This window comes from Bidens hawaiensis, unplaced genomic scaffold (genome assembly GCF_021521415.1).
Source record: "Bidens hawaiensis isolate Kalapana, Puna unplaced genomic scaffold, B.hawaiensis_p1.1 tig00014826_1, whole genome shotgun sequence".
Classification (NCBI taxonomy): Eukaryota; Viridiplantae; Streptophyta; class Magnoliopsida; order Asterales; family Asteraceae; genus Bidens; species Bidens hawaiensis.
In genome coordinates, this window is record NW_027492308.1 from 32,815 (window position 1) to 45,692 (window position 12,878).

Genomic DNA, 12,878 nt, shown 5'->3' on the forward strand with positions numbered 1-12,878 from the left:
CGGTTTTGTAAATACATCAGAGTTGCGGGTTTTATTTCAGCGGAAATCTTTAATAAAATATTATTATATTTAAAACTTATTAAACTCTCGGGTTCAGATACCCATTTGATATTTCAAATACATTTCTTTATAAAACATAACTCTTTTATGATATTTTCAAATAAAATATCTGAGCCATCAGATAGCATCTAATGACTATAACTCCAATCTTCTATTTCGTCTGGCTTGTCTAACCTTTCTTGTTTCCCTGTAACATGGGGGAAAATACGTCAGCACAAAGCTGGTGAATAACGCTGACTCAAAAATTTCTTTTCAATACCTTTGTGAAACCAACAATAATACCTTTGTGACTACTCATTAGGCACCCAACTATATTTTTGGAATCAAAATACCCTAAGTACCATGTACAATTAATTATATACACAATATCATTTCTCTAAACAGTCCCGTAGACCTTCAGAGGCATGTTGATGATATGCATGGCCTCGGGGAAATGCCGAGTCACCATGCATGTTTGGATCCAGACACATGTATACTCTTAATCAGAGTGTCCATTTCTTATTATTGTACACAAAGTTTTAAACAGTCAGACTCAGTATAAAAAAGGTTTGGGGCGTATTCACCTTTTCTATTTATAATCAGTTTCTGTTACTAATTCCTGTTTTCTGTTTCCTTCTTCTTGTTTTGTTACCTCGGACCTATAGTACGAGAATAACATTTATATAAATAACTAGATCAACGATCTAGCTTCAGACCTTTAGTCCGTTTCGTATAGCTTTAACCTTGATAAAAAAGCATTTGTTTATAAAACAAACGTCTACACATTATTATTTGAATATCATATTTCTTGATAATAAAGGAATACTATTTATTATACCCTTGGTATATAATTACTTATGTTTTTTAGTCAAGAAGAAACTATATTTTTAACTATAATCTTTGCTTAAGAAAATATATATAACTCTTAATCATAATCAAGATTTGGCTATACTTCCGACTTATGGTCTAAGTCATTAATAATAATAATATAATAACTTAGGTAGAAACCCTTACCTCGCACGGTATTCAGAGTTAGATATTCCTAAATTTATGCGGACAGCACTTCTACTCTATATGCACGTTTATCGAGGCGTTCTTGATCTACCTTTCTTGGCACGCAAATCGAGACGATGTTTAGATATCGTCGGGTCGTGCACGAACTTCGAGACAAAATGTCGGGTTATTTGGGTGGCACACACTTCGAGGCAACGCCGGTATTTGGCACGGATTACGAGGTTATGATTGTCGGGTCGGTGGCATGCAAAACGGTGTTCGGCTCGCAAACCGAGGTAGAGAGAGTGAGATTCTAGAGAGAGTGTGTGGGAGGAGTGATGGAATGAGCCAATGGCCTCCCCTTTGATAGCTGATTTCGGGTCCCATCGCGGTACGCGATGGGCCCCTTCTCCAACACCGTCGCGTAGCGCGACGGGTACACTTCTGAGATCGTGCCACGTGGCCTGACACGTCTTGCCAGGTGGTCTGACACATCTGCCACGTGTCCGTGAGTCATCACGGCCCATCGCGGTACGCGATGGCCGTCCTCTTGGACTCATCGCGTAGCGCGATGGGTCCCTGGATATTATTTTTCAGTTTTAGTCCCTCATCTTTGATAGCTTGTCATTTCTACTCTAATTCTCGTTGTCCAAAAATACTAAGGCGGCTCTTAAAGCGGCTCGCGGAGATGCGAGCGTGCGAAGTGCGCCATCAAAGCGCCACATTGCGCCCAACGCCCTTCGCCATCGCCATCGCCATCGCCATCGTCCTCTCCCGAGCCTGAGCGCGAGCGCGTCGGGTGCTGCGCACCCTCCTCTAGGACCACTTGGTGCATGATATTCATAGAAATTACTTTGGAAAATCACTTCCTTATAAAGAGCTTCCATTTCTTTACCACTTTCCATGTGGGATGGATTCCATCTTCCTTATTTATATCTTAGTGGAATGCTTCCACTTTCTTACATCTTCTAATGTGGGATGGAATTTCTTTCATGTAAGTAAACTTTAACTTAGGAAATATTTTTATTTCCTTATTTTTCTCATAATTCCTTATTTAATATTTTCTCATAACTTGTCTTGATATTATTTTTAATCTCTTAACTTTCCTAAGTTGTCAAATTTAGATCAAAATTTTGGGATGTCACAAATAACATGTTTAATAATGAAATCTCGTGTTACACACGGATGAAAGTTATAATAAAAGTAAAAAAATATTACATATAATATGTAAATTGAGTTATATTATATAATTAGTTTTATTTATGACTTGTATAATAAGTTTTTGATATATTTATATACTATTAATTATAATTTTAATTTGCAACCTTAGTGTTTGATTTATTTTAAAACAAAACATTCATATCGATATTATTATACATTTTATGTGTATAAAAATAATTTTTAGAAAAAAAAATGTTGTCACATATTAAAAAAATGTCTTTCTATAACGTTGGAAGAATTGGAGACGAAGACTCAAACAATAATAAACAATTTCAATATCTTTCAATGGCTAGTAACATGTGTGTTATACGCGTGAAAATTGTATATAAATATATATAACGACATTGATGATGATGACGATGATGATGATGATGATGATAATAATAATAATAATAAATTGATAGTGTAATATTTATAAGAACAAATAATTTTACATTCATTAGGAGGTATTACAATGTTGTTTTTAGTAAAACAAAATAACATATAAAGTAAATTGCCAACTTAAAACATTTTTCTAACTTAAACCATGAGGTTTATTAAACAATCATCGAAATAGAAAGATATATGTTGTAATTTTTATACTTGCAAAGAAGAAAACTAAAATCACCACAAAATCAAATTTAGTGTATTATTAATAAGAGAAATAAAGGTACAAATACAATTCACAAGCTTATAAACAAATCATAAATCTTTATATATATCCTTGGGAAAGAATGAATTTTATGATAATAATTATATAGAGACACTACAACAAAAAGGGCTTTTTAGTACGCACAAAAGCGTCCTAAAATGCTATTTTATAGGACCATTCATTTAATAGGACCAACGAGAAAAGCGTTTCATGTAAAGGGGTCGTAATAAGTCTCGGAACTCAAAAAGCGTCCTGATATCTCACATAAAATTATGAAACCAATTTTATGGTCGCATAATATATCCATTAACAACCAAAAAAACGTCCCAATATTAACATATTAGGACATTTTTACTATGTTTTGACATGAGCTTACCTAATTGTAAACTTTTGATACACATACAAGCGTCCTTAAAAATTAATTTATAGGACCTTGATGATGGAATTTTATGAAACTAAATTTTATGGTTGCATAATATATTTATGAACAACTTAAATGTCTTAAAAAACATATTATGACACTTTTACAATGTTCTAACGTTTAAGAAAAAAAAAATAGAAGTCCTAACAAATCATATTATACAACCATTTTTTAAACGTCCAGACACACAATTTTACTATACGGTTATAGACATCTAAATATTGAAAGAAATAAAACTTCATTATAATTAACAAAAAAGCAAAACATAGATAAGTTATAGCATTATCCAACATAAACTCTTGTAACATTCAACAAAAAAAAAAGTAAAATCAATAAAAGAAACCAACACCATAAAATCCCGACTCATCATGCGTACGTCCTCAATCCTCACAGACTACCTACAAATAAACCATCCAAGTACACTACAACAAAAAAGGCTTTTTAGTACGCACAAAAGCGTCCTAAAAATCTATTTTATAGGACATTTCATTTAATAGGACCAACGAGAAAAGCGTTTCATGTAAAGGGGTCGTAATAAGTCTTGGAACTCAAAAAGCGTCTTGATATCCCAAATAAGATTATGAAACCAATTTTATGGTCGCATAAAATATCCATTAACAACACAAAAAGCGTCACAATAAAAACATATTATGACACTTTTACAATGTTTTAACATGTGCTTGCCCACCTTTAATATTTTGATATGCATACAAACGTCCTTAAAAATTAATTTATAAGACCCTTATGATGTAACATTATAGGTACTTTAGTACCAAGAAACAAAGTCTTAATATGTCAAATAAGATTATGAAACCAATTTTATGGTCACATAATATATTCATTAACAAACCAAAAAGCGTCCCAATAAAAACATATTATGACACGTTTACAATGTTTTGACATGTGTTTACCTAATGTGTGTCCTTAAAAATTTATTTATAGGACCCTTATAATGGAACATTATAGTACCAAGAAAAGGATCCTAATATCTCAAAAAAGATGATGAAACTATATTTTATGGTCGCATAATATGTCTAAGAACAACTTAAACAACGTCCTAAAAAAACATATTATAACACTTTTACAATGTTCTAACGTTTAATAGGACAAAAATTCGAAGTCCTAACAAATCATATTATGCAACCCTTTTTTAAACGTCCACACACACAGTTTTACGATACGTTTATGGACATCTAAATATTGAAAGAAATAAAACTTTATTATATTAAATAAGCTTGTTCATAACGAAAAAACTAAACATAAATAAGTTATAACATTATCTAACATAAACTCTTGTAACATTCAACAAAAAAAATTAAAAGCAATAAAAAACAAGCACCATAAAATCCCGAGTCATCATGCGTCCTCAATCCTCACGGACTACCTACAAATAAATCATCTAAGTATAAGCATTAAGTTCCATGTTATTAAAATTATTCGTATCACAAGTTTAACAAATACATACCGAGATGAATGGACAAGGCCATGCGATAGATGCACCAATACAATCTTGAATTGTGGAAAATAACCCATATGGTCTCACCAACTTTTCATCTTTTATTGGTACTTAAACATTTACCTCACACCATTTTGGTCTAATCTCTGTACCACCAACTAGCTCATTTGGGTCCAGGCTCTTCACCCATCCTCTTGCTACAGGCTCATTAGGTTTTAGAATGCTTTTGAGGAAAACTTCATCTCCGACCTAGATTTTAGTTTTCAAAAAACAGTTATATATTAAACTCGAGTCATTATAGTGAAAAAATCATTTTACAAAAAAGAAGGTTTTACACTAGCAGGTTAACAATTTATTGAAAAAATAATTTGAAAAAAAACATCAATAGACGTTGTTTTCTAGTGTAGCCCAATGTAACCGTTATTTAATCACCAACTTACAATCAATTTTTGGATGAGTCTACAAGCTAAAGATTTACCTCTATTTCGCAGCTTCTACATAACCTAAGTCTAACAAAGTATCCAAATTACATACTAATCCTCTTTTTGACCATGTACTTTGTGCAAATTATAGTGACGTGCCTATTGTTTTTAACACCATCAAGAACGCATAGAAAATATATGTATATGAATATATAAGCATATTACTTACAATTGCATTTACAGCTTCCTCATTTTTTGTAGTTCCATGTTTGGAGAAGCATGCACGAAACATTTCCAATCGACTTGGATCTTGTCCCATAGATGTCTTTTTGAACAAAAATAAAATGAGTATTAACAACGGATATCGACATGCTACATTAACAATTGAACCATCTTATACAATCACCTTTGGCTCTTCACGGACTCGAGCATAACTTATTTTACTCGCTACTTGCACCATATTCTTCTTTGCCCGATTCACCTTGTTTTTTTCACTTACCATCTTCAGTAGGAAAGTGAAATATTATAATGGAAAATAAACTAATGTTATTTGAAGTGGAAGGCTATTTCATACCTTGACATTTCTTTATTCCAATACTTCACTAGTCTCCTCCATTGTTTTTTTTGCACTTGTTTTGGCCTAGAACTTATTTGTTCCTGAAGTGACAAAGACGGATCATGGTATAGTTCTTTAACTCTTGCCCTCCAGTTCTTCACCTTCTGCCCAAATGATTTTAATATCTAGCCTTCAACATCTTCTGCAATATCAAAGTTTGTCTACAAATGGAACAAGTCACATGAGAAAACAAATACTTTAGTCATTAACATATAGATTTTTAATTAGTACCTTTAGGAGTTTAAGCAACACTTGTTTTTTTAGCATCTTTAACCTTATTTCATGGTTTATAAATAATTATTCTATTTATTAATAAAAAAAATTAATCATTTTAATATACACAAATATATTACATTGGATCAATATAGAAACCAACATTAACAATCTTTGTTATAACTACTGTGAGTGCCACTGCAACGCTATATCTTTTATTTTACACATTTTTATTCACTGTGTAAGGAATTCACTTCAATTTATAATGTAACTAGTATATTAACCCCTCACATTGCAGAGGGGTAAAACCATGAAAAAACGATTTTGGTAGAAAACAAACTACATATGACATCTACGGCTATTTAATGATTTTCCATCATTCTTCGTTACATACCTAAAATGCCACAATCGTTTATTAAAAATTCTACTTTACATAACTAAAGATACACAAAATATAAAAATATAGTGGTTAAACTAACCCGATCCTTTTCACCCGTACCCACTTGACCTGGTGATCCAACCTGCTCATCTGACCCATTAACAAATAATGAACAAACAATATTAAGCTGGTAATTAATAATTAGAAACTAATCTTGATGAGTTGTAAGAAACGTAATATACGAAAAACAGCAAATAATAAAAAAAAAATATTTGTGATCTAGTTAAAATGTTTTGCAAATTCCATGCTTCATATCATTGTTACTGCTCCATTAATAATCTGAGTTGTTGTATGAAAAGAAAATTGACTTTTATTTTAAATCTTAAGTTTGTGTTTTTATTGTGATTTAATTGAAACCCATGTTATTTTTTTTAACAAATGGATAAAGATTTGGCAATGATAATGAAGAAGTTTGCAAGGAAAATTGAGTTGGGTCTCAAGCTATTCATTTGAAGATTTAAAATTGGTTCAATTATGTTGTTTTGATTCCAATATCAGAGTAGAGTTTTGAATCGACTACATTAAAAAAAAACCATAAAATTGGAATCAAATGAAACCAAGTAGTTCTGAAATTAAAAGAACGTACATGATGCGATCCAACAAACCTGATAAAGAAAAAGGTTAATCGCTCACTCAATTTTCTTTATATCGAACGTCGTAAGCATATGTGCTTTGGTTTTTTTCCCAAACCCTAACTAATCAACCAATGCATTTAGAAGCAAAAATCACATCCGTTTGCATCTCTAAATTCAAAAATCCAAAAAGAAAAACGGTTGGAGGTGTGTGATATTTACCTTTTGAACCCTAATCGAAAGCAATTACAACGACAAGAGGTTCCGTCCTAGTCCGTAAGCATCGTTCTTATCTGACTGGTCTATGATATTGATAGGGGGAGGATATTGGTTATGTTGGTAGACGATTAACAATTGGAAAGGGGATACTGAAATACTATGAGGGAGATTAAATTATACTAATAGGAAAATTTTAATAAACTTATAAGATTTACTTTTAGAAAATCCACAAAATTAAAAATCGCTTATTTGTGGGAAAAAAATATTTTCACGTTAAAATTAAAATTCGCTTATTAGTGAAAAAAAATTATTTTCATGTCAAAAGTCAAAAACACTAATGAGCTATTGATTTAGTGATATGTTGTTGTCTTTTACAAATATAAGGCATGAGCGTCTCTGCAGATTGTTATTTTTTTGGGCCTAAGGCAAAAATAATAATAATAATAATAAATTAATAAGGCCTTCAGTAAAAAGGAATTTTTGTTGGGTTTAAACAGTTTCACTTTTGAATGAGTTTATTTAGTGATAATTTGGGTTGTGTAAACAACTGTTTTGTATAAAAGAAACCTTAAACATGTTACGATAAGGCTCGAACCCACAACCTTAGTCATTCTCTTTTGCCACTAAACCTAGATAATGGTTGTGTAATTGAGTTTAAACATTAAATATGCATATTATTTATTTATATATATATATATATATATTAAAAAAATTCAAGCCTACCAGGGTGTTGGGCCATGATCCATCGACCAACATGTCCTCCTTAAGATTCGGTCCTGATATAAAGTGGTGTATTCAAATTCTTGCAAATGTAAGGTTTAGAAGATTTTATGATGAAAATAATTTGTTGCTAAAAAAATATTATAAACTCAAAATCATAAATCTTATTACAAACCATGTTTTGAGGCTTATAATAAATTAACTTGAAGTTGGTATTCTAGTTCAATGGCATGGTGTATGGGGTGATGCAGGGGCGCCTCGGGCATAGGGCAATGTGGGCGACCGGCCAGGACACATAATTTTCGGGGGCACAAATATATATATATATATATTTAGAAAAAAAAATATGTATATTTAAGGTTTTACTCTAATTGTACAATAACTAGCTTGGTTTAGTTACAAATGAGTTTGATTTTCAATCAAAAGGTTGTAGGTCTAGTCGTACTTTAGACATTTCTAAGCTTATTTTTATACAAAAAGTTTTTTACACAATTTAAATCATAACTAAGTAAGCTTATTTCGTTATTCGTTAGAGTTTACGTGCCTTTTTATTTCGGGTCAACCGAGGCATATAAATTTTTGGAGACGGCCCTGGGGTGATGCCTAAGGTTTGGGGTGTTAAGGTCTTAAGTTCGAAACTTGAATCAATTGGTCTTTCTCACAATGGTGAGTTTCCTTTTTGATGGTGTTCTTAAGTGAGTCAGACTTGAAGCGTCAAAATCAGTATGGACTCGTGTAAAGACTCACTCAGACATTAAGGGTGGTTCCAAACACTATTAAAAAAATACATAAATTAAGGTTAATAATGGTCGCCTAGGGTCAATGACCCTCAAGTGTACTCGTTTACCAACCATGCATGACTCGTTAAAGTCATGATGATATTATTATTACTAATTATAACTTGATACAACCTTCTTCAAATCAATTACAAGAAAAGATTATATATTAAAACTCGATATGATACGTATGACTAGAGGTGTTCAAAAAAACCGGTTACGGAACCGGTTTGGGCGGTTAACCGGAAAACCGGTTTTTTAAAAACCGGTTTTTTTAAAAACCGGTTTGACCGGTTTACGTAACCGGTTTACGTATCGGTTATACTTTTTGGAGCCAAAACCGGTTTTATAACCGGTTATAAAAAAAACCGGTTTTTTTTAATAACCGGTTATTAAAAAACCGGTTAACCGGTTTTTAAAATAACCGGTTTATAGCCGTTATAAAAAAACCGGTTAACCGGTTTTTTAATAACCGGTTAACCGGTTAAACCGGTTTTCGAACGTTACCAAACGGCTTTATAGCCGTTTTTTTTTTTTTTGCCCGTTTTTTTAGCCGTTTTTTTGGTTTTTTTACCCCCACAAACATCTATATATAGTTTAGGTTGGGTATTGGTTAGATCACACTTGATTATACAACTCCAAAAGCTCTAAACGTTTATTTCATACGCGATTATAACTCCAAACGCTCTTCTTTCGTAGTCGTTTATTTCATACTCGAGTATACCACTCTTAATTCGTAGTCGATTATCATGGCCTCCCAAAGTGCTGCTTCATCGGTCAACATGGGTGCCTCGAACACGGGAGAAACCGTCGTTCGGGTCATCCCCACGAAACGAAACCAAGATATTTGGCAACATTTCGACCTATGCGAAATGTCTAACGGAACCCAAAAAGCTAGATGCAAACATTGTTTGAAGTTTTATAACAAAGAAGCAAACTCCAGTTTAAGAGCTCATGTAGAAAGGCCCTCTTGCAAGGTCTTGAAGGACGAATCCGGAAGTAGTTCGCAGCCGGAGATGACGAATCAAGGAACGGTGTTTACGTACGACCTTGAAGCGGTACGTCAACAGTTTGGCAACTTTGTGATTCAACAATCACTTCCTTTCAACCACTTCGACAACCCTCAATTCACGGAGATGATGCAAAAGTATGTTCAACCACGCTACCAACACGTAAGTCGTTCGACCCTTAGAAGAGATATGCTTAAAGCATGGAAAAACGCTAAATCCGAACTAATTTCATACTTTTCAAACTTACAAACTGGTGTGAACTTAACAACGGATGTGTGGTCGGTACCTAATGGTTCGCCCGACTCATACATTTGTGTGACGGCTCATTGGGTTGACCCCCGGTCGTGGCAAATGATGAAACGAACCGTTGCGTTTCAATTGTTTGATTACCCGCACACGGGTAGAAATATTTTTAAACTCTTGGATAAAGTCATTCGACAATACAAGATTGAAGATAAAATCTTTTCAATATCGTTTGATAACGCGTCCAACAATACGGCCGCGGTTGGCCATTTAAAATTAAAGTATAAACCTATTTGTGATGGAGCGTTTTTTCATAGCCGATGCATTGCACATATTATCAACTTGGCCGTGCAAGATGGGTTAAACGTGATCGAAACGCAAAGAAACAATTTTAAAAGAATGTTACGAGATGTTTTTAGCAACAATAAAACATTTTCAAGATACAAAAAATTTTGTGATGAAGCTAATTGTCAATGGTTGGGGCCCAATTGGGATTGTCCAACAAGATGGAACTCGACTTGTGATATGTTTGAGAAAGCCATCCAACAAAAAGAATCACTAGTTGCGTTTCATCAAATAATGTCAAGTAGGGGTAAATGTGCACCGTACGATCCTAGAAACTGGTTATTGATTGAGATCGTTACGGAGGTTCTTCAAATTTTTAAATCTTGCACAACTAGTTTATCCGGGGTTTACTATCCAACAAGCCCCATTGCTTTACCAAAAATTGCTGTCATGTGCACAAAGTTGACTGAAATTCATTGTAGGGGTGCACCTTATTTTGATATGGGTGCAAAAATGAAAGAAAAATTTATAAAATATTTTCAACAACTACCCGCTGTTTTGACCTGTGCGGCTGCGTTAAACCCTTGCATCAATGTTGGTGGTGTTGAAGCTTTAATAGAAAAAATTTGTGATGAGCTAGGGTTAAACGACGATCAAAACCCCTATTATAGCCAAACTTTAAAGAATGATTTCAACACCACATTGGCAAACATGTATGATGTTTACCTTACAAAACACGGGTCGTCTTCCCAAATTCATGACTCGTTAAGAGCTGTTGCCCAATCCCAATCCCAAACCGACCTTGAAATGGGGATGTACTACATGATTTGGGAAGACGCCGGTAAACGTCAAAGGGTAAACACCCCAAGCAGTGAACTTGGAAGGTATGGTGGTACCAACTTTGTGAAACACATGACTCCGGATGAATTTAGAAGTCTTGATTTGCTGGCTTGGTGGAGAGGTAAGGAGGATGAGTTTCCGATCCTCGCCGCCATGGCCAAAGATTTACTAACGGTCCAAGCTTCCACGGTAGCTTCGGAGTCTGCTTTTTCTGTTTCTGGCAGGGTTATATCGATTAGGAGGACTCGACTCACTCCAGCAGCTGTAGAGATGTCGATTTGCTACAAGGATTACTTGGACTCTTTAGACAGGGCACAACATCAACGCTCACTCGAGGGGGAAATGGACTATGAGGCGGCCTTGTATGAAGACGAGGTCAATCAAGGACACATTCAACCAATGACCGATGAAGAAGCCGCGTACGACGATTACCTAAGGAATAGCTCGGGATCGGGTAGCGAAGAAAATGAGTAACAAACATCAACTTGTTAATGTAATCGTGTCTAAGCATTCTTTAATGTTTGTATTTTTGAGTTACGAATATGCGATAACGATTTAATGTTTGTATTTTTAATGTAAAAGCTATAAATGAAAGTTATGTGTTTTTAATCTTCCAAGCAAAGAATGCTAACAACGAAACCCTAAACCCTAAACCCTAAAGAAAAAAAAAAAAAAAAAAAAAAAAAAAAAAAAAAAAAAAAAAAAAAAAACCGGTTAACCGGTTAGACCGGTTATTAAAAACCGGTTATAAAAAACCGGTTTAATAACCGGTTCTAACCGGTTTTTAAACCGGTCCAAACCGGTTTGGCCGGTTTGAGTTTTCAGCAATAAAAACCGGTTAATAACCGGTCCGGTTATTAACCGAACCGGTTTTTTTCTGGATAAAAAAAAACCGGTCCGGTTAATAACCGAACCGGTTTTTTCAAAAAAAACCGATTTGTGCACCTCTACGTATGACCCATTATTGTATATTTGAAAAATGAATGAAATTAGATTCAACTGTGTTACAAGTCAAACAGGAGAACTCAACCCAAAAGACTAGTATGCAGTGACAGACCCAGGATATTTTTCCAATGGGTTCACTTTTTTTAAACGCTCCAGTTTAATAAAGTCGAACATAAAAAATAAAAATAAAAATTCGGGTCGGCTAGACGGTTCGGGTCGGGAAAGCTTCACTAATTTTAAGGTCGGGTAACGTTCACTAATATTCGGGCCGGTTCGACGATACGAGCTAAGTAAGGTTCAACAAATTAAAATTTTAACATCACTATTTTTTTTAAACGACCAAATAAAACTGGTTAAGTGAACGAAACATGTTTAGCCATAGTGTTAGAGACTAGACACCCAAGTTACAAATAAACAATAAGCACAGAAAATAAACACATATTATTTGCAAAATAAACTACAACTCCTATTATTTCAATGGGAATATTATAGTCTTCAATTTAACATCCCATGTATCACATAACTAAATTTTCCATCTCCAGTGATCAAATCTCAACCAAAATTCCTTCATAATAAATTAATAACTAAACCGATTTACAATGTATTATAAAATTTACTGTCACTCTTCTAATGGATACCAGCTAAAAAAAGGTAAAAATAAAATTGCAAGAGGAATCGAACCTTGGTTCAAATGATAATAGGGGAATGTGTTTACCACTAGACCATGATTTATGTTTGTATATGGATTCACTCACAATTTATATGTGGGTTCACTTTCATAGTTTATATATGTATTATATATAAAATCCGAAACTCA

General features: G+C 33.7%; 1 long non-coding RNA gene across 2 annotated transcripts; it reads right to left on the bottom strand.

The window, feature by feature from the left end:
- Positions 1–4,444: 4,444 nt before the first annotated feature.
- Positions 4,445–5,944, bottom strand: LOC143547751 (uncharacterized). Of its 2 annotated transcripts, XR_013137835.1 has the most exons (3): positions 5,413–5,944; positions 4,885–5,010; positions 4,445–4,689 (listed from the first exon to the last, which is right to left on the bottom strand). It is a non-coding gene; the product is annotated as an uncharacterized LOC143547751 (long non-coding RNA). The 2 variants fall into 2 exon arrangements; XR_013137836.1 differs by lacking the exon at positions 5,413–5,944 and having other exon boundaries at positions 4,771–5,336.
- Between the last annotated feature and the right edge of the window lie 6,934 nt (positions 5,945–12,878).